The following is a 26,500-nucleotide window of genomic DNA, read 5'->3' as shown; positions in this document are numbered from 1 at the left end:
AAGATACTGGAAAAGAGCGATCAGAATTAAATGAGAGATTAAAACCTACAAGCAAGTTTTTACCACCAAGCTCGCATAAAACTTTGGACATGTTTGAGAATCTGGTAAAACATGACTGTGCAAGACTCAACTACAAAGAAAGACCTGCATCTAATGTGACGAAGCATGAAATGCAATTGATATATAATGTTTCCAACAATAAAAAGTTAACCTTGAAGCCTGCTGACAAGGGTGGAGCATGGGTAGCTATGGATACGGAGTACTACGAGAAAAAAGTCAACGAACATGTATCTGACAGCAACACATACATAGCACTTGATGGAGATCCAACTCAGAAATTGCAAAGTAGGCTGCAAGACATCTTAACACAAGCAGAAGAGCAAGGAATAATTGATACTAACCTAAGAATGTTGCTAACATCACAGAATCCTAGGAGACCAAGGATTTACATGACCCCAAAAATACATAAGGATCCTGTTGACCCGCCGTTCAGACCAATAGTATCGGCCTGTAGCTCCATTTTTGAACCATTGGGGAAGTATCTTGACTATTTTTTACAACAATTTGTTCAAAGCTGGTGCACATATGTCAAAGACACAACAGATTTCCTTAAAAAGCTTCGCACAGTTGAATATTTGGTCAAAGAAGAGTGGCTATTATGTACAATTGATGTGACAGCTCTTTATACCTCAATAGCGCACACACAAGGAATGGATGCTGTAGAATGAGCATTATTGAAGATGGAGACAACACAAGAACACAACATTTTTTTGTTACAGCTTTTGTTTTTCTGTTTACACAATAGTTACTTCCAGTGGAAGGAAGATTACTTTGGACAGCTGACAGGGACCTCCATGGGCTTTTCTGGGGCACCTGCCTACGCGAATATTTATATGGCGAAATTTGAGAGTGATTATATTCTCACACAAAAGGAATGGACACAAGGCTTAACACAATATTGCCGATATATCGACGATATTTTCTTGATATGGACTCGTCCTAAGGAGACGTTAATCCAACTTATTGATCAACTCAACAACAGAGACCCAAGAATAAAATTCACTATTTCCATTAGCCAAGATGAAATTCATTATCTGGATGTTCTGATCAAGAAAGAGCAAAACAAATTAAGCACTGAAATTTTTACTAAACCCACTGATCGTAATAGTACACTGATGCATTCAAGCTTTCATCCGAGAAGTCTGGTGGAAAATCTCCCGTACTCACAATTCATCGGGATCAAAAGAATATGTTCCGATCCATGTGTTGCAGAACAAAAAATTGAAGAATTCAAGGAGAAATTTGTCAACAGGGGTTACCCTGAAACCATATTACAGAGAAATATGGCCAGAATACATATGAAGGAAAGGGATGAACTATTTGAGAAGAGACCTGTGAAATTTTCAAACACCCCAACTTTTGTTTCTAAATTTTCTAATAAGTCCGTTCAAATCAAGAAAATTATAAAGAAAAGATGGGAACTGTTGGTTAATGAATCTGAGTTCAATGGCATCTTTCAAGAACTACCCACTTTTGCATACACTAGGGCCAGAAATTTGCAGGAACTGATACAGAGTGGGTCTACTAAAGTCAAAAACGTTCAATACAAAGGCACTCAAAAATGTTATAACTGCATACATTGCAATAACATAATTACTGGTAAAATCCTTACACATCCCAGTACAGGCGCTAAGATTAAACTGCGGCACACATCGGACTGCAATACCACCAATATAATCTACAGTTTAAAATGCCCGTGTGGCAAAGCTTATGTAGGCAAAACAGAGAGAGAATTCAAATTAAGATTAACAGAGCACAAGAGCACTATAAGGCTAAAGAATTCCACATCAGGTGTGGCTACCCACTGGGCAGAAGAGAATCATACCATAGCTCAATTACGAGCACAAATAGTGGAGGTGGTAACAAAAGCAGATGGTGTGGATAATACTCAAAAACTTCTGCAGCGAGAAGTGTTTTGGATTGAGTTTCTAGAAACCATGCAGCCAAAAGGTCTTAATGACAAAATTGATATGAGTTGTTTTCTGTGAATTACTACAGTATAGCGATAATGGAGGAGGAACTACATGTGGAAAAGAAATAAATGTAAAACACTATAACAGCATAAGCATGTAGCAATGGTACTGTTAGTCATATATAGTGAGTTCATTTAGGCTATTTGTCTTTTTATCCATATACAACTCCATACTTGAGAAAGAGACAGCATGATATGTGGTATAATAGTATATTGATCAGTGTATTTGTCTGATGTATATTGTTCTTAGCAAAGCCTACAAGATTCACTGTTTTTGAAAATAACGCGTTGATAAATATGTGTAAGTTCGACTGGATAATGAACATATTGTGCATTACGATATATGTATAGGACCACATGATGAGAGAACTTTGTGAACGTGTTATACAATAGTCAAGCTTATGTTATTAACATCGATATAAAAACGCACTGATGTTAGTGTAAGGATATAGATATTACACCTTACCTTCGATAAATCCTACTCTACTGGGGATTTAAAAATGCTCAAACGGAAGTTTCTATCTGGTAAAATACATAGAGATAGGGTATTATGTCGTCTTTTACGATAAAACTACACATCCCAGAATCCCATAGTCCTATAACAACTATCCGGGTAAATAGGGGCTGACATCTTTGGCGCCTAAAACAATTAGGACGGCAGTCAGTCGGTGACGTACACGTCGGACGGATGAGTTCCGCCGCTAACGAAACTGTCTAAGTAAGTGAGGATATCATTCAATAAGACAACAAGTCTAATGTAATACTTGCAACCTTAGGTAGTTATAGAAGTATTTGTTTGCTTTTTGTTTAGCACGGTTAAGAACATGAACTAACTGAATGCTCCACACGCTAATACGAGAGTCTGACGAAGGAGAGCGGAATATACGGTTGAGATTCGCCTTAAGCGACATTTCACGTAAGTGTTACCAGTTTGTATCAAGGTATATAAGATAATAATTATCACGTATAGATGGCGAGTAACACGTATATTTATTTAATTTATCAAATTCAGCACATGTAGAAAACCGACCTGATTTCACGTCTTCTGGTATGATTCCCGAAGCGGATTGATAAACATCACTTCGTTGAAGTGATACGATAGCACTCAAGTAAGTGCACACTATACGAGATACCCCACCCTTCTTTCAGCATTTGAATTAAATTAGAATGTGAAAATATTTTCATGTTTACTTTAGAGCACGTCAACATTAAGAACTAATATACCGGGCTCCTGCAGTATATTCGCTGCGAGGTTGCAACACGAGACGTATCCCCTTCATTAGAGTAAGTGACCACTCCAAAGCCAGTTAACGTTTAGATGAATAACGTGGTAACATAAACTTTAGAGTTTCATTCATCAAGTTTCAGGGTGAGGAGTGACGTTAGGGTATCCATCCTGTGAAACAACGAAATTAGGAAGGGTTCTCACTCGCATGTCAGAGGTTCGTGTGAACCAATGAGGTTATTATGTAGGCAGTCATTGTTAGACCAGCACACAGCATAATACGATTCAATGGAATACTGCGAATCATTTGTCTACTTTTGTATACATGGTCGGAAAGTGTGTACCAATTGTTTAATGTGTGTTAGACAGACACCGGAAGCATCAATGTATTTTTGGGCAGGTAGTTTGCCATAGGATAATTCACAATGAAGGAAAATGTATGTCATAATTTAAACTAGCGTAGTATGAACTGACACAGTGTTAATAGAGAATCTGAGGCACAGTGTTATTACAAGTGAAGGGTTCATAAATGCATTGTTAGATCCTAAGAAGTCATAGAATTTAAGAATTGTAAACATTAATGGTTGTGATATGCGTTTAGTAATTGGAATTTTTTAATTTGCAGAATACAGCCCCTGAGGAAGGAACCACGGTTCCGAAATGCATTGGGCCAGCAACCAACTGTGGTTCATGAGATAAATAATGAAGTTAGATTACTTAATGAAGAAATGTATATGAGTGTATATAAGATGGAAACTTATTGTAGTACAGGAATTTTAATTGTATGTTGATCAACTGAGAATCAGTATGAATACAAGTTACATGACTATAAGTTGATAAAAGATAATCAAGTAAACAACAGAACAAACAAAAGTAAAGTGTGTGGTATATTCAATTTAAGTATGATTTGAAATTGGAATTCATTTTGCATTAAAAATTGTAGACAGTTAGTTCATTAGGAACAGTGCACACTTGAGCAGGTTTTATCTATTCCGGGTTCTAGCAGTTTAGATCTCCCCCACCTTCCTGACTCTTAAACAGTGCTTAATTTGAGTCGGTGGCTTCCGGTGCTTGGCACCGGCACATTTTCAACACCAGTGCTTGTGAGAATCTGCCACAAGGTGACGCTGTTTGGGGAAATTTAGAGAGGACCACAGCAACAGTTAATTATAAATTGAATATCCAATAAAAATGGCTATTACCTGATGCCCAAGCCATTTTTAGGTCTCGCCTACGCAGCGCACTTGCTCTGCATAGGAGACCTTTAGCCCTCATTCAGCTCTTTTTCGAAGCACATACTCGTGCTTGTGGCGGCATACACCTTGCGGGAGCGCGCAGGGGCGCAGATTGTGGTTTAAAAAAGTGATTATGCTAAGGTGGCTGATATGCTCATCTCAACTCCCCTAAAGTTAAGGAAAGTATCGGCTCAACCGTGTCTGGCGAGATAAATAGACGCCTATAGTATAGTGTCCTAAGGAAGCCATAAAATGGAAATAAGGTGAGGGTGCCAAACAATCAAGGACTATTGCGTCCTCCGTGCCTTACGCAATACTGGCGGTAGGAAGGCTAGCGTGTTAGGCACCTTGACGCACCTATAATCTCAGCAAGGCAGAGGCGGTGTCGGAAGCCGGTCATAAGTGCGAGTACTTGCACATCCAAATCTGCTGACCCGCCTTGGGACTGTATCCAGGGATACACAGGTACTCCCCTGCGGGGTGGTTTCGGCCATGCTGATACGCTCATTTTTTACTCTGAGCTAACCAAGTCTATCACTGGAGAAGCGTGGTCGCTGATGCGGGAAGTAGCTCCTGTACCTGCTGCTGACCTTACAATATGATGCGGGCAGGGTCCGTGCTTAGTCTGCATTGTGGTGTACTCCATCAGGCTCGAGAAGTGAACCGTCCAACCTACCTCTCACCGCTGGCACCGGGTAGTAGGGAACTGCGTCCAGGAGGCACTGGAATACTACCGGCGACCAATGCGGGGAGGAGCAAGCTTCCGGGCTAGGTCAGCGAAGACACGTGACTAATGCTGTAAGGCCCGCATAGTTCAGTCATGAAGTCAGCAGCCATAGTGAAGTGTCAAAAAGGTTATGGTCTGATGCTATGAGTGTTTTCAACGTTTGCACTGCCTGAAGGTTACCAGTTTATAGCGATCACCTGGACAAAGCAAAACAAAACGGCTGGAAATTCCCACTTTTTTATTTTAACAAACTTTATTGAGCGCCACACATTCAATGTGTCAGCAAGTACAACATGGCATTCACTTTTCCAATTATATACAAATATCACCTTTGTACAGACTAAATGGTCTGCTTGCGTATGCCAAGGAAACGTAAGACAATCTTGTGACTATGGAACAATAAGTCCATGCATACAAGATGCTACAATAGCTCACGGAATAATTGTACAGTGTGATTCCAAACAACCCCAGTAACGTATAAGCCCCCCCCCCCTTTCCTGGCCTGCCTCTTTTTGTGAAGCAATCAACCATGTACATTCGTGTATAAACCACTTTCTTCAAGTTACTGCTAGTGTGTAGAGGTAATGTGAATACGACCTGTAATATCCCTGTGGAACACGTACCCCATATAACTGGTTATATTACGGGGTAGGAGTGATTTGTGCAGGGAGAAGATCTATCATTTTAAAACATTGCAGCATCAGATCCCACTCCATAGAAATGGGATATTTCCTTAATCCGCGTGCCTCCTCACGCCTAATTGCTGCGTTTTCTGCACTGCACCATGATATCACCTCTGCCTGCCACGCTGGTAATGGAGGGCAACTAGGGGATTTCCATCTCATGGTGATCGCTCTTAGGGCCAGTATAAGGGCAAGGTCCAGGGAGTGCAGCTGGACCTTCAAAGTGTTCACGCGCCTACTGAGACCTAGTAGGCTCTCCAGATGTTGTCCTGGATTGGCAAATGTGTGGTCTCCCCAACTGCTGTTCGGACTCCTTCCCAGTAGTCAAGAAGGCGAGGGCAAGCCCATAGCATGTGGATAAAGCCCGCCTCTTCCGACTTGCACCATGGGCAGCAGTGTTGGGCTTCTGGGAACATGTGATGTATTCTCTTGGGGCTTAATAAGGATCTGTTTAACCATAGTTTGTATAAATTTTAATTTGGCGTTGCGGGATACACGTTTGGGGTGTTCTAGAATGCTCACTCAAGCCTTGTCTGTTATGTCTGCGTCAGTGGCCTCTGACCATTTAGTTCTGTGTTCAATGATTGAGAAGGACGCTTGTGTTCGAATACCAATGTATAACCATTTAATAAGATGGCTGCCCTTCCCCCATATAATAAAGTGATCGTACCAGTTCATGTTGCGGAGGTTCATTGCGTTGAGGTGCCCATGTCTTCCTAACATAGTGGAAAACTGCTGCGTGCATTAAGTTAAGGCGATCTTTTTTGCCAGTAGTCTGTACAAAGGTGTCGTGATCAAGGAGGGTTCCATCACCAAATAGCGACCCAACCTCCTCTACGCCGGCGTCCACCCAATCATGTAGTCGAGCCTTCGTAAGCCTGCCACCAGTAATTGGTATTCCCAATAATGGGATATTACCAGCGTAAGGAATCTCACCCGAGGTGTAAAGTAAAGCCTTCTTCCAGCAGTGGAGTGCCGTCTTAAGTAATGGAGGAGCAGAGGGGGGGATATTTACTTTTGGTAGTAATAGAGTATGTAGGGTTCCACGTTCTAAGTCTCGGATTTCGTAACCTATTTCCTGCAGGATCCTGCCTGCTCTTCAATAAGACAACCATTGGAGTTGGCAGGCATAATAGTAGGCCCTAGAGTCGGACCCCAAATCCACCCTTGTGAGGTGCCAACTGTAATTTCCTGAGGCTCACCATGCGTAAGCCTGTCCCCCCCCAAATTAGCTCCAATAGGACGGTGTCGAAAGTTGGACTGAGGAAACATTAGAGGTAGATTCACAAAAAAATATAAGACTGGGGAGCACTACCATATTGGAGATGGCAATCCGCCTTATCACTGACCATGGCAGGGTGTGGTCGGAGTCTGACTGAATGGTGCTGTCCTCCGAATCAGTCGCGATCGTAGGGTTGTAATAACAGAAGGAGCCAGCCACGGACAGCGCCTCTGTTCTGCTGTTCATCTTCTGGTCGTGAGTCAGACCAGCAACAGTGGTTTTGTGCATGCCCATGGTAGCACGGCGAGAAACCGGTCCCTGGGTTCTTGTGGGACTGCGGCATACAGAGCCTGACAACCCACCCTGGCTTGATTCAAGGCTCATAACTATCAGCCATTCCTCCACATCATTTGGGCTGTCAAAAAAGTAGGTTTTCTGGTCATGAACGATTTTTAATCGGGCCGGGAAAAGCAGCGCATATTTGAACTGAACAGCACACAGTTTTTTTAGGTCGCGCCTGCGTAGGCTGCGCATGCGCAGTCTCGCTGGCGAGATTAAATGATTTAGAAGGTCTTTGAAGGTCTTTGAGTATCGGGCTTTAAGCCCCGCCCTTCTTTCCCATTGGCTGGCGCGGTGGCCAGCCATTGGGAAAGAGCACTTTGTTACGTAGACTTTTCTGTTTTTCTGCTTTCCGGCTGAAGTAAAAGCTTTCTTATCTTTATGGAGCCAAACACATGGCCCCATAAAGATAGGAGATCCCCATGCAAGCGCTTGTTTATTTTGCTCTTGAGCGTGATTTTATTAAATATTCAGAGCAACGTCTTGCACATCAAAGCGCCACTCAAAGCCCCTGCTCATTCCGCTGGGCTACGTGTTGCTTGTTTTGTTAATGAGGCAGGACCACGTTGCTTTCTGCCTGACATCAGTGTGCTCTTCGGCGAGAGACAGGACACTCCTTCCTGGGCCTCTGACTTGTGTATGCATTTCATCCCACCCTCCTTATCAGCGAGTCAACTCAGTGCAAACAACATGGAGAGGAGCAGCGCACACGCTGAGCAAGAAATAAATTGACGTAACCCCAAGCAGTTGCTTCCCACTGGGGCAGTTTTCCCTTCTTAAAGGTACACACTGTCCCAAGTACAGACACAACACATAGCAGTAATATTGCTGTTGAAACAAGCTCATAACCGTTTACAACCGGCTGATTTTGGGTGACGGGTGCGAAGAGTTGTTTGGTTAGGAGCTCTGCGTTTATGGTTGTGTGTGTGAAGGATTTTTTTTTTTCCAGATCTGAGTTTTGTGTTATGCCTGAATTGTGGAGTCTGAGCAAAATAATATGCGACCGCGCCGCGTTTGTTAAAAACAATGTCAGCCTTTGCTAAGCCTCTGTTGTGTAACCTAGCTAAAAAACTGTGCCATTCTATGAGATGTGTGCACCCTTAGTCTGAGAAATAACGTGCATGGCTCGCGAAATTAACAGCGTTGCATCACTACGGTAATCTAAAATGAGCGCCCTCGTGAATGTCAGTTTGGCCAATTAGTTGCGTTGCTGCTTCGTGGCACAACGAGGACGCCCATTATTGTTGTCTTGCCAACATGTGACAACTCCAATCAGGGAAATGTGTAGGAGAGTGCACAGCAGAAGAGGCTTCTAAGCGCTGACTGAAATCGCTCATTAACCTCAAAACAATTGAAGGCATTTGACCATGAAAAATAGGCACATTCGCGATTTCCTCTAATACATATTTTATTGTTTTGAATATTAACGAGCCAGGTGTGGTGTGTTGAAGGCTTTATTGCAATATGAGATCTTTAAACAGTAGAGGCGTGATCAGCCGATTAAAGTTTCTATCAAACTTTGAGCAAGCAAACAATTGTACGTGTTCATGGAGCGAGGGCGCTGGAAGACCTGGCAAGGATTGCAGGGCTGGAGCGAGGTATCCTAGTGTTTGTGGCAGTAATGTGGCAGCAGCCAGAGAGCGGGATAGGTCTTCAGGTGTCTGTGACTGTCTGTCTCTGCGCTTTCATGTTAATGCATCATAGTCTGTAGGAGTGATTCGTGATAGACTCATTCTAGTATTTTATTTTTTTAAACCGTACTGTGTATATGTGTTTCGGATTTCTAGCCGGGCCTATTGATAATAAGTGGATTTGCTGCATAAATCCAATCGCCATTATTGCAACAAAAGGCACAATCGCCATTATTGCAACAAAAGGCACATTATATAGCATAAGGCGGCACATTCTGTGTCAATATAATCTTGCTTTGTTGTCTTTGTGACCACCAGTAGTATTGTCTAGGCAGAAGTTTCAACTCATTGCTATACATTCGGCTCATAATTTTGCCTATCAGCTACTAAGAGGTGACCAGTTAACCTTTGAAGTGGCATCTCAGATTTTAGTAACTTTTGAATCGATTGAGCTACAAACTGTTTGTCGAAGCTGCTTGATTGTACAGCAGAATGTGACTTATGTTTCAGGTGTGGCAACTCCATAATGGTGCAGAAATGCCGCATTCACATTACCGCATAATTACTACAGCCCTGATAATGCCTGCTGATAGCAAATGGAACAGTTTCGTTATACAGCAAAGTGGTGCCTGTTTTATTAAACTGACAAATGTCCCAGGTCTCCTTTTAGTAAATGTGCAATTAATATGTAGCGCCCAATGTCGGCATTTTGCAATATGTAAGCACTAACAGTTTTGCCAGATAAGGAAACTAGGCGCAGAAAATAAAGTGATCTGTCCAGGATCTCACAATATATTCGGGGAGGGGGAGGGTATGGAGATTAGGACTGTGCTCGTTCAGTCCCACCGTAATATGTTAATATTAAATATTATTTGTAATGTTTTATGTGCGACTTTACAAGTCCGGGTTTCAGGATGCCGATTCTGTATGGAGTCAGTTCCTTAGCCGCTTCTAAGCACCGGTGTTATTACTATCCAGTGTCTTAGTACTCAGTATGTCGACCTCTGTAGGCTGAAAGGGTTGGTTGGCCCTTGCAGGTTTTGACCCCGTGCGCTGCAACACCAGCTGTCATCAGAGAACCCATGAGGGGCGGTAACAGATGGAAAGGTTCGCCACAAAGGGCATCGGCTTTTAAGTAATTTAGCCGTCAGATCACACGACTAGGGGGTTAGCGGACGGGTGGAGGCTCTTCTCTTGGGGCTCTGCATCAATGTAAAAGCCAAAGCTGCGACAGGCTGAAAGATAGAGATCTGAAAGGGTGACTGTATTTGAGCGAGCCTTTTTGTTGCACTTCACATTTCCGGGGCTAGTGAATGAGTAAGTGGCAGATGGATGAGGAGGGGGGGGGGCGGATGGGGAGCAGCAGGGGGCGAGGGCAGATTGGGAGGGCCGGAGAAAGAACTCGGAGAGCAGCGTAATGAGATGGTGAGTGCATGAAGTGGATACATATTTAAGAGATATTGGAGAGCGATTTAAGTGGGCCGGGTCCTGCGGTGTCTAAAAAGCAGGTGCCCAAACGGGTCCCTATCGGGATCTCCATTTTAGCTTCGCCCTCGTCCTCAGTGAAAAATATAAATCTGAATACTGTAGACAATAGGATTTATTAAAAAATAATCCCCAAGTCTAGGCTCCCTTGCTGCTTAATGTTTTTAAGGCCACAATTGTGGGATGCATTCCATCTTCATGGAAAGAGACGGTAGTGGTGCCCATTTTTAAAAAAGGAAATGGAAGCGATCCCAGATGTTACAGGCCAATCTCCCTAATAGATGGTTTGTGTAAATTATTGGGGAGAGTAATCCTTGCACGCCTGGAGGCATGGGCCAATGCCTCTGGCATTATTGTGGACACCCAATATGGTTTTAGGAGCGGTAGGGGGACTACGGAACAGTGCCTCAATCTGGCCATGATTATGGGTAAGTACATGAAGGCCAAGGGCGTTTCAATTCACCTGGCCTTCATGGACTTATCCAGCGCTTTCGATACAGTATGCCGGGGAAAACTGTGGTCACTGATGGAGACCTTAGGATTCGAGAAGCCGCTTGTCACCTTGTTGTGCATGTCGCAACTTCTGTAGCTATCCGATACGGCCCGGGCGGTGAAAAAACTGAGCATATTGCCTCAACCGAAGGCGTTCGCCAGGGCTGCATTTTGGCCCCTTTTTTGTTTTTAATATATACAAATGGTTTAGAGCACTTTTTATTGCAACAAGGCTTAGATTTTCCTAAAATAAATGGCAAATACATACCTTTATTGTCCTACGTGGACGATACCGTCAATCAATCAAAAAATTTGTATAGCGCGCTACTCACCCGTAGGGTCTCAAGGCGCTTTGGGGGGGAGGGGGGTTCAGCTACTGCTCGAACAGCCAGGTCTTGAGTTGCTTCCTGAAGGAGAGGTGGTCTTGGGTCAGGCGAAGGTGGATGGGGAGGGAGTTCCAAGTCTTGGCTGCTAGGTAGGAGAAGGATCTTCCTCCCGTGGTGGCTCTTCGGATGCGTGGAACTGTGGCGAGGGCGTGGCTGGTTGACCGTAGCTGGCGGATGGGAGTGTAGAAGGTCAGGCGGTTGTTGAGGTACCTGGGACCCAGGTCGTGGAGGGCCTTGTGTGCGTGGGTGAGGAGTCGGAACGTGATTCGCTTGCTGACGGAGAGCCAGTGCAGGTCTGTCAGGTGTCCGGAGATGTTGCTGTGTCTGGGGATGTCCAGGATGAGTCGAGCGGAGGCGTTCTGGATGCGTTGGAGTCTTTTCTGTAGTTTTGGCTGTGGTTATGGCGTAGAGGGTGTTTCCGTAGTCCAGTCGGCTGGTGACAAGTGCCTGGGTGACAGTCTTCCTGGTTTCGGTGGGGATCCATCGGAAGATCTTTCGGCGCATGCGTAGGATGTGGAAACATGACGATGAGACGGCGTTGACTTGTCTGGTCATCGAGAGGGAGGAGTCCAGGATGAAGCCCAGATTGCGTGTATGGTCCGTTGGTTTGGGTGCGCTGCCCAGGGCAGGGGGCCACCAGGAGTCGTCCCAGGCAGAGGGTGATGATCCCAGGATGAGGACTTCCGTCTTGTCTGAATTCAGTTTCAGGCGGCTGTTCATCATCCACTCGGCTACGTCTTTCATCCCTTCGTGTAGGTTGGTTCTGGCGGTGGCAGGGTCGTTGGTGAGGGAGAGGATCAGCTGGGTGTCGTCGGCGTAGGAGATGATGTTGAGGTTGTGTTGGCGTGCGACGGCCGCGAGGGGGCTCATGTAGATGTTGAAGAGGGTGGGGCTGAGAGATGATCCTTGTGGTACGCCGCAGATGACGTCGGTGGCCTCGGATCTGAACGGGGGGAGGCGGACTCTCTGGGTTCTTCCGGCGAGGAAGGAGGTGATCCACTCGCGTGCCTTTTCTTGGATTCCGATGTTGTTGAGGCGCTGCACAAGGGTGCGGTGGCAGACCGTGTCGAATGCTGCGGAGAGGTCCAGGAGGATGAGGGCCTCTGTTTCCCCGTTGTCGAGCAGGGCTCTGATGTCGTCCGTGGCTGTGATGAGGGCGGTCTCGGTGCTGTGGTTGGCTCGGAAACCGGATTGCGAGTGGTCGAGGGATCCGTTCGTCTCGAGGATGGCGGCAAGCTGTCTGTTGACGGTCTTCTCGATGACTTTGGCAGGAAAAGGGAGGAGCGAGATAGGGCGGTAGTTTTTTAGGTCGGTGGGGTCCGCTGATGGTTTCTTCAGGAGGGCGCTGAGTTCGGCATGCTTCCAGCTCCCCGGGAAGGTGGCGGTGTTGAAGGAGCAGTTGATGATGTCCCGGAGATGGAGGTTCCAGAGTTCCACGGCGTGTCTGTGGACGGAGCGGGTGTTAAGCAGGATGCACTTGAGGTGGTTGCTGCTGGGGGTCGGCTTAGCGGGTGCGGTGCAGGTCCGGAGGCAGGTGAACTTGCAGGCTTGGCAGGTGAAGGGTCCGTGGGTGCGTCTCGGGGTGACTCGGGTGACTTCAGCAGGAGCCACGCGGCGGGTTGGGCGACCGGCACTGACGAGGTCCGGCCTAACAGCAAATAGTTTGCAAAAGGGTTTGAATGCATTAATGAGTTCATGTTAGGGTTGGACCTAAAGGTTAATTTTAGCAAATCTTTCGCAATGGCTTGTGGCACAAATAAAACCAAAACATGTAAATATATAGTTAATAGCATGGTCATTGAGATTCCCAAATTTTACTTACTTAGGAAATCTTTTTAACAAAACATTGAATTGGGACCAATTGATAACAACTCGGCTGCAACAAACAAGTAGATCGATAGAGGGTCTTTTTCGTTTTACAAGTAAACTGGGCCAAAAACCAATAGCCAGATCCCCCAGGATATAGCGGCATGGATTAGCAAATTTAGCGGCACAAATATGGAAATTTAGCGGCAAAAATATGGATCAAGCAAGCCGGGCCGACGACGGCTGAAATGCCAGAAACCGGTCCCCGGAAGCTTGTTTCCTTCCCAGTGTAAGAATTGGCTTGGTAGTTTGGTTTGCCCTGTTCCCATCATGCACTGAGACAGCAACAGACTAATTTGCATATAGCCAGGTTCTGAACTGGGATGGTGCAGTGAGCTAAAAAAACGGTGTTGGATCTAGCCCTGATCTCTTGACTGGGTGAGAATTTTCTGCTTAATTCAGAAACTCTGTCCATCACCACCCCTTATTGTTAAATGCAAGGCTAGAAGACAGCAGTGTGACCACATCACTGAAGAGACCAAGGATGCACACGTGATATTGATTTTTGGTTGTCAAATAATTTTGTACCAAGAATGGTGTTCTGTTTACATTGCATATATTTTTGTAACGGATTGAAAAATAGTCTGACTGTTTAATTTCAATTATGATTGGTTAAATTAATGTCTCAGGACATAAAACAATGAGTAATTTACAATAGTATAAATGTTGTGATGCATTGTTGATTTCTATGCATGACTTTGATAACGTGCTGAGTTAAATGTGTGCTGTGCAACCAGATATCGAGTGGAGAGTCACTCGTTCACATAATTTATTTCAAGCATTCCAGCCATCACTTCAGCGCTGATGACAAAGCCAGCTCGTCATGAGTGTTACCTGCGCTACGCGCATGACGAGCTGGCTTTGTCATGAATAATGGGATTCATAGGAGGTCAGCGCCCAGCGGGAATTGCCTTAGCAGGCAAGTTGTTAATATTTTGGCACCCCACGAACCCCAACAGTGACCTTCCACCGGTCGCCATCTACAACCACGTGCCAGCATCTGCTTCAATTCCTTGTATCTGCGTATTGTAACCTGCCTGAGTGTGACTCTAATGTCCTTAATGCTACCTGAGGCACTATCCAGCTACCTGATTGTTATCTGATGCCACTACCTACTTCATTGCTGCCTGTCTACTGTATCTGCCTGCATGCCAGCACCTGCCTGCATTCCAGTTTGTTTTTTTTTGCAGAGTTTTATATAGCGCAAACTAGACCCGAACCGAATCAGGTATCGGAGCGCTTTACATATTTTTCCAGTTACGTTACATTTTACGTTTCCAGTTACTTTCATTTTAGGCACGGGGAGATTACGTGATTTGCCCAGAATCACAGGAGGTTTTGGCGTCGTTACCGAGACTAGAATCCAGATCCCCAGGTCCGAGGTCGAGCGCCCTAGCCGTTAGGCCAACTCCTCTCCCAATTCCTGTGACATCGGTCACTCTTAACTTCAGAGTGACACCCCTGCTTCATTTCCCTGTTCACTGCCTACCTGGTGGATTTTCTGCCTGCTATCTCCTTCTTTACTGCCTCTCTACTGCATGCCTTTCTGCCTGCGTTACCTGATGCCCACTGCAGCCTGCCTCTGTTGCCGTCCTGCCTTCTGTAAACTGTTTGTGGATACTGCCATATCTTTTGTGAAGAAGAGTGTTTCACTGCATCCATAATTACAGACAGATGCGTTAATTAGAAGGTGCCATTTACCTTGCTGCCTTCATTGCGCATTTTGTCTACTTGCTTCTAAAACTTTCAACCTGATTTTAACCGGACTTCAAGAACAAAACCGGGGTATAAGGAAGAGATCCGTTTGCAGAGCAGATGACACTGAGCCCAGATCGGGGGTGGAAATTTTAACTTGTGACCATTAACCAGTGAACGGGAGTCTGTTTTCTGCTGTCTCCTTACTGATCTATCTTGCTGGGTGCCCTCGGTAACCTTTTCAGCTCTGGATCTTAAGGAGATTTATGGTTACCTTTTCGGCAGTGTTCTGAATGTTTACAGTGAGCATTTCATTATTTTCTCGAATTATTGTTAAATTGCCTCTATGTGCACCCTACCAAGGCAGTTTAACTGCCATTTCAAACCTTTCAAATTATGTATCTTGGAATTATTCCATTATCCTACGTTGCCTGCCCGCAGTGTGTCCGCTCCACCACACATCTCGCGTGAGCATGTGCTGCTGAGCCGTCTTCCACCGAGTCCTTGGATTGGACCTGGGATTTACATGTTTCTTCCCCAAGCCATGTAACAGTTTTACATTCTCTGCTTGGTTGACAAGACACAGAACCTCCTAGGTATAACAGGGAGCAAGGCAGCGTCCTGAGTGCCCAATCACCTTCCGATTTCGTAGGCACTTTTGTAAAAATCGTGGCATTTTTACAAAAGTGCCGATTTCGTAGGCACTTTTGTAAAAATCGCATTTTCACAAAGTGCCGATTTCGCGGCAAATCGCAAAATCCTGGAGGGTCTGAATAGCGGAGCTCAATACCTTGTATAAATCGACGTGTCTGTCAGTAGCTACCTAGGGGAATGGGGATATCACAAGTTTACAAATACAAATCATGCAGAACAAATTTTTAAAACTTCTTTTATCTATACCAAACAGTTCTCCAAATACATTGTCACTCCGAGGTGGGCTTAGATTTTGTTAGTGATAGAATTCATGTGTCCCCTCTGCTCCTGTAGGGGGAAAATATGGACCTCAGAAGATTTGTTATTTTCAAAAGAAATTTTAAAAGTTTGTATACAACTCGATAAGGCTTTGATGATACCATGGCTTCTGTATGACAAGGTAACTTTTTATAAAATAGGTTTTGAAAATGTTTATGATAACCCGGATTCCATGGGACATAACACGAAGAACGCAAATTACTATGTTTTAGGTCCATCTAGACAAGATAAACATACATCGGATCAAGTACCTGTATTACAGCGACAGTTTTATTTGTCTTTCACAACAGTCGCAATGACGTTTTTATCTGACGAGACTCCGATTGAATACACTACACTTTTTGTTGGCCTTCCTAAAACAAGTGGGTTGGTGTGAGAGGCTATCCCCTTGTCCATGCAATAATGCATCACAACAGAGCACAATGCACCTTGTCCTCTTTTGTTCACTTTATAAAGCCCCAAGAGACAGTTTTATTAAACCTCTCTTAAGGGATATTCGACCATGCACATATAAGGAAGGGTTTGAATATTTGAGCTCGTTATCAACTGCTGACAACGATTCTGCAGACCACCCAAGCCATTCAGCACCTCCCCCAACAAAAACATATTTCCCTTCGCACTCTGACACCGCATACTGTGCTACTGAAATAAATGTAATAATTAAACCGAATGCAAAGGAAAATCTCCTTGTACAAGCGTTCCATCAAAATAGTCCCGCCTGTTTCACATGTAACGCGAAACGCTACATTCAGGGTTTAAAGGATTTGCCCACCAAACCCACTTCAATTTACAAAAGCTTGTTTCAGCGACACGTTGTTTGCAAGAAAATAAAGTATTCGCAGACAAATAGCTATAAACATTACTCTAGCTTCACAGAGTGTAAGGATTTGCCAAATGCCAGTGGAGCTGCCCTTGAGCAGCATTGTGTGGGGAGTGGGGGGGGGGCACTCTTGACTTGGGGAAGGGGGTGGGGAGGCCTGCGGCAGGCCCAGTCAGTCTTCTGTGTCGTCCTGGCTCCGTTCCGGGAGTTCAGTGCCGTGATTTGCACGCTGCCCGCTGATCGGTGTTTGAATGTGGAGACAGGTTGTAGTGTAGTCCACCAGCGGGACTGCCACGTTTAGCAAAAGTAAACCATGAACAAGAAAGTGCCCCCGCGAAATTCTGTTTTGATATAATTTTATATAATCTGCACTCTTTTACAGATGGCCCTTTGCCTTATCAGCGCAAGGCAGCTCCTTACAGCGGCCTTAAAGTAGTACCAGCGCTTGTATGAATAGATAAAACCCCTCCTGTTACAGAAGTACTTCCTAATGAAAGAGGTTGGGTCCAGTCAAACTCTAGTATTTTGGGGACAGATCTTGATCCACTAACCCTCCTCTCGCTATCTTGTCCCTCTTTGTGTCTCTCCTTTTCCCTGAGCGCTTTTAGGCGCCCTTAGTCTGGGTAGCACAAAGCGCTACACAAATAAACAACAAAACTAGATACCGTCCACAGCGCTGGGGAACCAGATTCTAGTCTGGCGGGAGGTTCAAACATCCAGTGATTCTGGGCAAATCGTTTAATGTCCCCGTGCCTAGAAATGCATGCCTCCCTTCTGTAATGCAACTGGTGCTCATGAAAAGCACTGTGATGCATTCGGGTTGAGTTCAGACTCTATAAAACTGCAACAAAAAAAATGCATTTGTTTCAAATTTGTGAGGAGTAGGATGAAGGTGAGGCCGGCAAGGTTAAGGAGCACTATGAAAAGAAAAAACAAGCATTTGCAATGCAATAGGTCTCGCATTTACGCAAGTTTGAGATATTGGCATTGTAAATGACAATGTCTTTTATGTTTTTTAAAAACCAAAACCTAAATAAGGCATTGTCGTTTACAATGCCAATAGCTCAAACTCACGTAAATGCGAGACCTATTGCATTGCAAATGCTTGTTCTTGACTGCCCAAAAGAGAGTGTTGGCTCTGCACCATTACTGTGTAATCAGGATAAAGCGAGATCCGATGGTTCTTGAATTGAATATCCGTTCGTTCTCTCGCTTTTTGTGATAGCACGTCGCGGTCTCTGTAATTCAGTATTTTAAAAATCTGGGCTCGCGGCGGTGTCCCAGCCCTTGGCGCACCAGTTGGGATCCGGTGTGCCCTATCCACGCAGAAATATGGCGACAAGCCCTCCTGGGCCACGTATTCCCAGAACCAGGTTTCCACAAAGTCAGCAGCCTTGGGCCCTTTGCTGCGCTCTGGAAGTCCTATGGCGAGTGTGTCCTGGCGATTCCTGCCCTCTGCATCCTCAATCCTTTCCTGTAGTCCATTGACTTGCTGTTGCAGTTGTTGCCTGTGTAGTATGTTTCGGGCTTTTAGGTTCCATACTGGTCTGGGCTTTCTTGTGTGCATGGACTGTATCGTCAAGCTTTCCATGGTCCACCCGGAGGTGGGTAAAGCCAGTAGTAAGGGTTCCAATTTTCTGCTCTATCGCTTTTCAGCAGTCTGACTTCCTGTAGGATCCAGTCAAGTTTATCAGACGGAGGTCTCGAAGGGCTTGGAGGAGGAGGCGCCGGGCAATGGGGGTCTGGTGGTGGTTTCGGATACGCCCTTAGGGCCACCTGTACCAGGGTTATTGTCTAGAGTCTTTCCTTTAAGTCTTCACATGATGCTCACAAGCGCCTATTGGGTGTATCCTGTACAAGTAAAGCGGCAGTAGAGGGTCCTCACACAGTGCCTTGTGATTTCACTGTTTATTTCTGCCTGTTTGGAATAAAATGCATTTATCTGGATCGTGGTTTTCAGTGCCCCTTCCGCTATTTGTATTCTGATTAGTAGCGCATCCGCAATCCAGTGAAATCGCAGACCATAAAGAATACCTATTGAAACAAAAAATAGCTAAATTACAAAAGGACATTCAGAAATTTGATAAGGAAAAGGTATATCCTTATCTCAAGGCTGACCATTCAGCATCAAAAAGTAGCTTGAGGGTTGGACATGAGGGCTCGGACACCAATAGGAGAGGCTCCTCTAATAGTTATTCTAGCACTGGTAGCTGGGGGAGTAATAACCAAAGAAGGGGTACCAATCCTCCATAGCCCAACTACAATGCACCCCTCACCCCCCCCTCCCACTCTGGTACCCCGCCCCCCTTCTGGCAGTTCCCGATGTATCCTCAAGGCCTGCCTCAATTCTTCCCAATGGGTAACCCCCGTTTGAGGTCTCACCTAGCGTGCAACCCGCATGCGCTGCGCGTGCAAGCGAGATTTATTAAGGTGAAGTTATTTTCTGTAGAGGGACTGTTACCGCCCATGCTTTCAATTGGGCAACGTGGATATTTATTTAAAACGTTGTTTTTCATTAGTTTGCAGCGTTTTTGGTTACTGCCCTGTGGCTTTTTTTGTCGAGCCCATGAGACAGCGAGTCTACGGAGTGTCTTGCTCACGCTGTCTGCATGGGCCAGTCAGCTCTCTGATTGGTTGCCAACAACAATATAAGCTTTCTGATTGGTGGACCTTGTCAACCAATCAGAGAGCCAACTGGCTCATGCAGGCAGCGTGAGCAAGACACGCTGTAGACTTGCTGTCCCTAGGGCGTGTCGATGTTCAGCCTTTGAATGATAGTGCGGCTCCCGCCCCTTCCCAAGCTCTCTTCGCTTGTTTTTTTTCTTTCAGCGCCGTACACCCCTTGTTAAACTATCCAAACAGGTGGCTTTACTGTGAAAACAGATTAAACATTGTATTCGACAAAACCCGTAGGTGTTGAAGTCCTTATAATTCACGCCGCGTTCAATGCCTGTTCCAAGATGCAGGGTTGTGCTTGGGTTACATAAAGGATGTGGAGGCTGTAAATGATAATTAGCCACCTCACAAGATACACTGAAGTTAAAGACTTGCAGGACTTGTTGCACAAGTAACACAGCAGGTGCAGATGGGACAGCAGAGCTCTCACTCTGACAGCACAGGCGATGCTGAGAGATGCCTCCCTCCGCCAGGACAAGGCTGCAGGCCGCTGTTTTGATTGCTGTGTGGGTATCAGTGCATTACTCATGCACGCCAGACCGCTCACCTCTCTCCCCAGTGCCCCCGCTTCTACAAATGAGCGCTTTGTGCTGAGTTGTGGCGCGCGCATCTCTTGAGGGGAGCTGTTCGCAGAGGCAGTAGATGGTGTGCGTGCAGCAGCTGCCTGGTGCTATTAATGTGTGCTCCATTGGCGTGACTGGCAGAACAGCACGTGCCCCACAGAGGCACTGCGATTAGTGCGCCCTTCACTGGTCCCCTTAGCAGTGCGGGCCTATGCATTAGACAGCAGTGTTTTCTCTCAGCTGGGGTAACTCTTAGACTAGTTAAAGTGTTCTCCTCTCAGAAGTTCTCCTCTCAGAAGCAGCAGAACGATCTTTCCTTGTGCATTGCTGCTCCATGCAACAGAAACCCTCCGGCAGCACCTGCGGACATACCATGCCGGATACTACAGCGCGCACAGTGTCCACAACCAAGCTTCTCCGCCATCGTGGAACATTCAGGGAATCTAAGCCAGCAGGCGCGAGGGGAGGCACACCCTGGATGGCAGCGTTTAATGCAGGCTGTCGGATAAGATTAAAATAACCCATGGTTGTAACATAACAAGCATTTGCAATGTAATCGGTCCGATTGCATTGCAAATGCTTAGGTTTAAAACCGAGCGCGGCTCCGCTTCATGGACACCGCGCTCTGTTTCTTTATATATTTCTTAACTTTAACACTGAGCGCGGTGTCATTGAAACGGGCGCTGCGCTCAGTGCTAAAGTGAAGAAATATATAAATAATCCGAGCACAGTGTCCGTGAAGTGACTGCACGCTCAGTTTCAAAGTGAACCAGCTGGAATGACAAAAAAAATCCTCGCCCTGTAATTCAAGACGATAGTAAGACGCCGCCAGTAATAGATCCAATACCGGTGGGCGGGGCCTAAAGGAGACTAGGCGGGACTAAGAAGCCTCCTTTTTCAATCCTGAGCCTGCGTTTTGCATGCAGGATGAAGCCAGCCAATGAGCAAGATGGGCGGGGCTTCATCTCAGCCTCCGAGAGCTTTAGAATCTGAATTGATTCCAAAAAGCTCTCGTATGACTAGAGCAGCGCATGTGCATTGCTTTCGCCAGCCGAGACCGAAAAACATGGAGTGATTTTGACTACTGGCGATCTACGTTCGCCTACACCGAGATTCGCTTTCAAATTAACCAAGAACCTTAGACGTCCTTGTGCACACTAGGCCTAAGACCAAGATTAATGAAGTCCAAAGAACTCTCTGGGACCTCCCCAAACCCCCCCAACCCCGTCGCAGGCCACTATCCATGTGGGACTTACGCAGTGTGCCATCAGATGACACCTATGAAGGAGATGACTCTCTCCGAAAAATCCACCTTGAAAATGACACTGCACACCTACTGCAACACCACCTCCCCAGACACCCTTCGTTGGTTCTCGAAGCCCACCCCAGAATCACAAAACTAGCATTGTTCAAAATGGACCAAAGATGGGTACATTGGCTCTCCACTGACCGACAGGGCCTTAATGACGCTAGACCCTGGGCAGCACTAACAAAATAGGTGAACATCTTGTACCACTTTATTTGATTGAGACACCATGAGGGCTCGCTCATAATAACTTAATGCACCCTGGCCTGTTCGGTTCAAGTCCACCAGCTGGCCTTTGACTACACGATATAATGTCCTTTACCTAAATGATAAAACATTATAAGGTGGCCGCTGACTTTAGTTCCCAGCGTCCAGTAGGCCAGGGACACATAGACCACCTGTCAGTCTTAAACACACTGGGAATTTCCAGCCAGTTTGTTATGCTTTGTTCAGCTGATCGCTATAATCTGGTAACCTTAGGGCAGTGCAAACGTTGAAACCCCTCATAGCATCAGACCATAACCTTTTTGACACTTCAATATGGCAGCTGACTTCATGACTGAACTACGCAGGCCTTACAGCATCAGTCAAGTGTCTTCGCTGACCTAGCCGAGAAGCTTGCTAATCGCCATGTTTGACGCCGGTAGTATTTTAGTGCCTCCTGGACGCAGTTCCCTACTACCTGGTGCCGGCGGTGAGGGGTAGGTCGGATGACTCACTTCTCGGGGCCTGATGGTGAGTACACCACGATGCAGAGTAAGCCTGGACCCAGCCCGCATTATATTGTAAGGTACGCGGTATGTAGAGAGCTACTGCCCGCATCCGCGACCACGCTTCTCCAGCGACAGACTTATTTAGCTCAAAACGACCGAATCAGCATGGCTGAAACCAGCCCGCTGGGGAGTATCTGTGTATCCCTGGATACAGTCCCAAAGCGGGTCAGCAGATTTGGCTGTGCTAGTACTCTTATTTATGACCGGCTTCCGACACCGCCTCTGCCTTGCAGAGATTATAGGTGCGTCAAGGTGCCAAACAGTCAAGCCTCCCTACCACCAACCGTCAGTCTTGCGTAGGGCACTGGGGACGCAACAGTCCTTGATTGTTTGGCGCCCTCACCGTATGTCCATTTTATTGTTTTGTTAGGACCCTATACTATATGGATCTATTTATCTCGCCGGACACTGTTGAGGCAATACTTTCCTTAACTTTAGGTGAGTTGAAATGTGCCTATCAGCCACGTTAGCATAATCACCTTTTTAAACCACAACCAACCCCACTGTCCCGTCTTCTGAGTTTTAATCATAATGTTTGAAATGGTTACCTATACATGTGGTAGGCGTTTGCTTCACAGACCTGCTGCTGTCACTTAGCTTTTGTAACGTGACTGTGTCCTCCACTTTTGGCACACTATATGTTTGTCATTTTTTCTAATGTGAATCGAGAGATGGGTAGTTACCATGAATTATCTACCATTTGATTTCTCTGTCGTTTTTATTCTCTATTTCTCTTAGGTCGTCCCTTGATGCTGTGGGTACCTTACTCACAGCCCAGATAAGTGGTAGGTAGGTTTCCCACCAACCACTTTGTGTAGATAGATTTTAACTATGTCCTGATGAAATATCACTGATTCTCCTGACCATTTGGCATGAAACATGTTGACCCAAAAGAGTAGAGCGTAGTTATCCAGAATCATTACTTCAGATAGACGCCACTCTTCCCCTGTTTTCAATCGGGTGGAGAGCCAGTTTGAATAAGTGTTTTTGGACTACCCAACCAGTTTTAATCGCCTCTCGCTACATCTACAATTCCTAGACCCCTCACCCCCACTGCACCAAACGGCAAGGAACAAAAGACCTCCGCCAAACAGCCCCTCTATGGGTACCCGTTTGGTATTGCAGCACCGACCCGACGAGGAGCAGGCCCAAATGATTAAGCATGACACCTAGCTGGCTGGGTGTGTGTGGGCCCTAGTTCCGACAGGAGGAATTCCCCTCCTTTCGAACTATCCAGGGCAAGCAACCTGTGTGACTTTCCGACAACTCCCCCCCCTCCCCCGTACCCCCCCCCCCCCTCCATTCTCTCTCTTCTTGATCACCTAGAGGAACTGCATACCAGTTTTCTAAGTATATGCCCGGGCATGTATGCTGGACTTCCATAAAAAAAGCCCTATAGTTCCCCTTATGTTGATTGAGTGAAAGTCTTCTATAATAACACATGAAATTCTGTTCAAGTGTTATGTTCAGGTGTTATGATAGAAGTGATCATTTAAAAAAGAAAAAAAAGAAAAATTCTGCATGTAGCTATTAAGCCTAAGATTTGCGTCCTTATGGGAAGCTTTTTGAGGGTGGAGAAGATTGATATGGCCAAGTTGGACTCAAACAGTATTTTGTGTGGATAAAAGGAGGCCCTCACAGACTTGATGACCAGCTTATAGCAGCTATTAAACATTTGCCATTTGAGTTTAAGAGGTGGAGTGTAGTTGTAAGGCTACTGATGTTTTAAAACTTCAAACAACTTGTTTCATTTTGTTTTAACTTGCTAGAAAACTGAGCCTTATTAGACCTGGTACGGTTCTCACACCTTTGTTTCTGGGGCGCTAACAAATCATGCAAAAAACTAAACTGTTGCTTATAATTAGGGCTCCGGTTTTATGTTTTTTTTTTTTTTTTTTACATTTTCGTTGGTTTTTATCTGCATTTATTTTTTGCTAATTTTTTCTGTATTCATCCATTGTTTTGTTTTCTATATAAATGAAGATGCAATGGGTATTTTTCCATATTTATTTCAACTGATACATTTATACTCATTTGAATTTCCAAAAGGTTTCTGCAGTATACAGTGCAATAGCTTTACCTGAACACACTTGCTTTGTAGAATAGCATAAATAACTGTAGATCTCCACTTAATTAAGCTTACTTAGGAAATGTATACTCTGTTTTCATCTTACCTACTTCTCAATTTGTACACCTACTGACCTGGCCCTCATGATTGAAAATAGAATAAAATCATCCAAAGAAGGCCCATTTTCTGTATTTAAAAATAAATACAGACAGGCAAATAGTTTTATGTCTGTCTTTATCTGTGAAAATCAGTAAAAGCAGAAAACAGAGCCCTTCTTATAATTTCTTAAGAAATGTTTTGGAATAACCTTAAACATAATTGTCCTGGGAGTGAGTGAGGTGGCAAGATGTTCCATCGAGACATCACACTGTCTGACAAACAGCTGATTGATGTACAGTAACCTTTTTGCATGGGACATAATCAGTGCCAACTAAAAGGAACCCATAATGATAAGGCCAAGTACATCAAGAGGAGGATTAAACTGTCAAAATGGGGAATGTCTGAATAAATGAGAATATGCCTTTATTTTGTGTGTAGAGGAGAGATCAAGCATTTTCAGACAAAACAAGTTTTTTAAATTGAACAGGTGGAGCTTGACAAAGTTATCAAGATTAATATCTCCGAATAATATGGTGTGAACCTTATTACTGGTAATGTGGGGAAAAGATGTAGCAAGGGGGTCAAACCCTCCATTCTTCCAATGATTCCCTCAGAAAGCAGGATTACGGTGGTTACATCTCCTCTAATCCTTTCGAGATTAGATTACTGTAACAAATTTTATCTTGGCTACCTATTAAACAGCTCCAAATGATCCAGAATGCGGCCACCAGACTTCTTTTGGGGATTCCCAAATTCCAGTCTGTGGGTACTCCTCTCCAAAGACTGCATTGGCTGCCAATAATAAAACGGATCCAGTTTAAAACCCTTTGTATTACGTACAAGGCACTTCAAGGGGCCGGTCCTCGGTTCCTAATACAGTCACTACACTGGTACTCCCCAAATAGATGCTTGAGATCACAAGGAAGAAAAGTGATACTTTCCCAGAGAGTTTTTAAGTCCCATTGGGACGGCAGAAGATTTATGGTGGGTGCTACCACGCTTTGGAACTCCCTCCCGTTCAGCATCAGAAGTCTCCCCTCCATGACACTATTCAGGAAAGCTATTAAAACCTGGATGTCCACTGATTAATCCATTCTGCCTGGTTTCCCGGTCTGCTAGCGCCAAGACACCTCTGGGTAATCGTGCGCTGTATAAATTTATAACATAACATTAAAGAAGTTGCAGATTATGTGCTTCCCCGACAAAAGAGCACTGCTCTGGGTCGCAGTCTGTGCTACATTGGGCCCTCAGCATATGCATGATTGTTGTGTGTGCTGAGGCAAAAGAAAAAGCATCAATAGTATGTGGTTCCCTCCCTGTGTAACTTGGAGCAGGGGAATAGATAGCCCAGTCCAAACAATTGGCAACTACTACATTTTACTTGGGCGTCTTGTGTGTTTCAGAGGGCAATTCCACGTGTAAGTGGCATTTTGAATTCCTGCCAAAATAATTTGGCAGTCGGGACTGAATGGTAGATTTGCGCTCCATTAAGTGTCATAAATGTGTTTTGTACTTTGTCACTGCTGAGCTAAGTCATGTGGGATCCAGGGTCTGAGTCTTAAACTCTCATTATTGAGCTTGATTTCAGACGCACTCATTAACCCTTATGATTTATGCTTCAGCCGTGAAAATATATATTCTTCACAAAAGATTTGTCCAGGATTTTGGCATGAAAGCATTTGGTGGGTGATTTTCACTATTTCTGAGCAACATGTTTGAGTTGTAAATTACATATTTTTTCATAACATATTTGTATTCAGGTTGCTATGCAAAAACAATAAAATACTTCAGCCTCATAGACCTTGAATTCAAGCACCAGATAGTGTTCATGTAAATCTAGTTACTTTTGAATCTTTAAATAATACCATTCCAGAATCTTAGGCATACAAATATTGTGCATGTCCCTCTTATACGATTGAGCCATGGTCAATGCATGGACCCTTCGTAATGTTGCTGGAATTGGGTTTCCTTAAAAAAACTAAAGACGAGCGGCGTTTGTTTAATTAGTTGGGCCAGAAGAACCGTTACAGGCACTAGGTCTGAGGAAGGTCTCAATTTACATTGAGTTTATGCTCTCTTTATATACAATATTACAACATGCAATAAAAGGTTTTTGGCGTACCGTATATTGTTAGGAATGTTGGTTGCTGCCTTTAGAGTCATAAATTACTGGTCAGTGGTTACTACAGGTGGGTCTAGACCTGC

General features: G+C 44.9%; 1 protein-coding gene across 5 annotated transcripts in view; it reads left to right on the top strand.

Moving 5' to 3' along the window:
- The window catches only part of PABIR2 (PABIR family member 2), a 257,673-nt gene that overhangs the window by 17,439 nt on the left and 213,734 nt on the right, over nucleotides 1-26,500 (top strand). The window contains exon 3 of one of the 5 annotated variants that reach the window (XM_078688571.1): nucleotides 3,883-3,964. The exons of the other annotated variants lie outside the window; for them this stretch is intronic. The gene's annotated coding sequence lies outside the window, so the exon portion shown is untranslated. The remainder of the gene's footprint in view (nucleotides 1-3,882; nucleotides 3,965-26,500) is intronic. 5 annotated transcript variants of the gene reach the window in all.

The sequence above is a fragment of the Lissotriton helveticus genome, chromosome 4_1 (assembly GCF_964261635.1).
Source record: "Lissotriton helveticus chromosome 4_1, aLisHel1.1, whole genome shotgun sequence".
NCBI classification, from domain to species: domain Eukaryota; kingdom Metazoa; phylum Chordata; class Amphibia; order Caudata; family Salamandridae; genus Lissotriton; species Lissotriton helveticus.
This window is presented reverse-complemented; position numbering and strand designations above follow the sequence as displayed.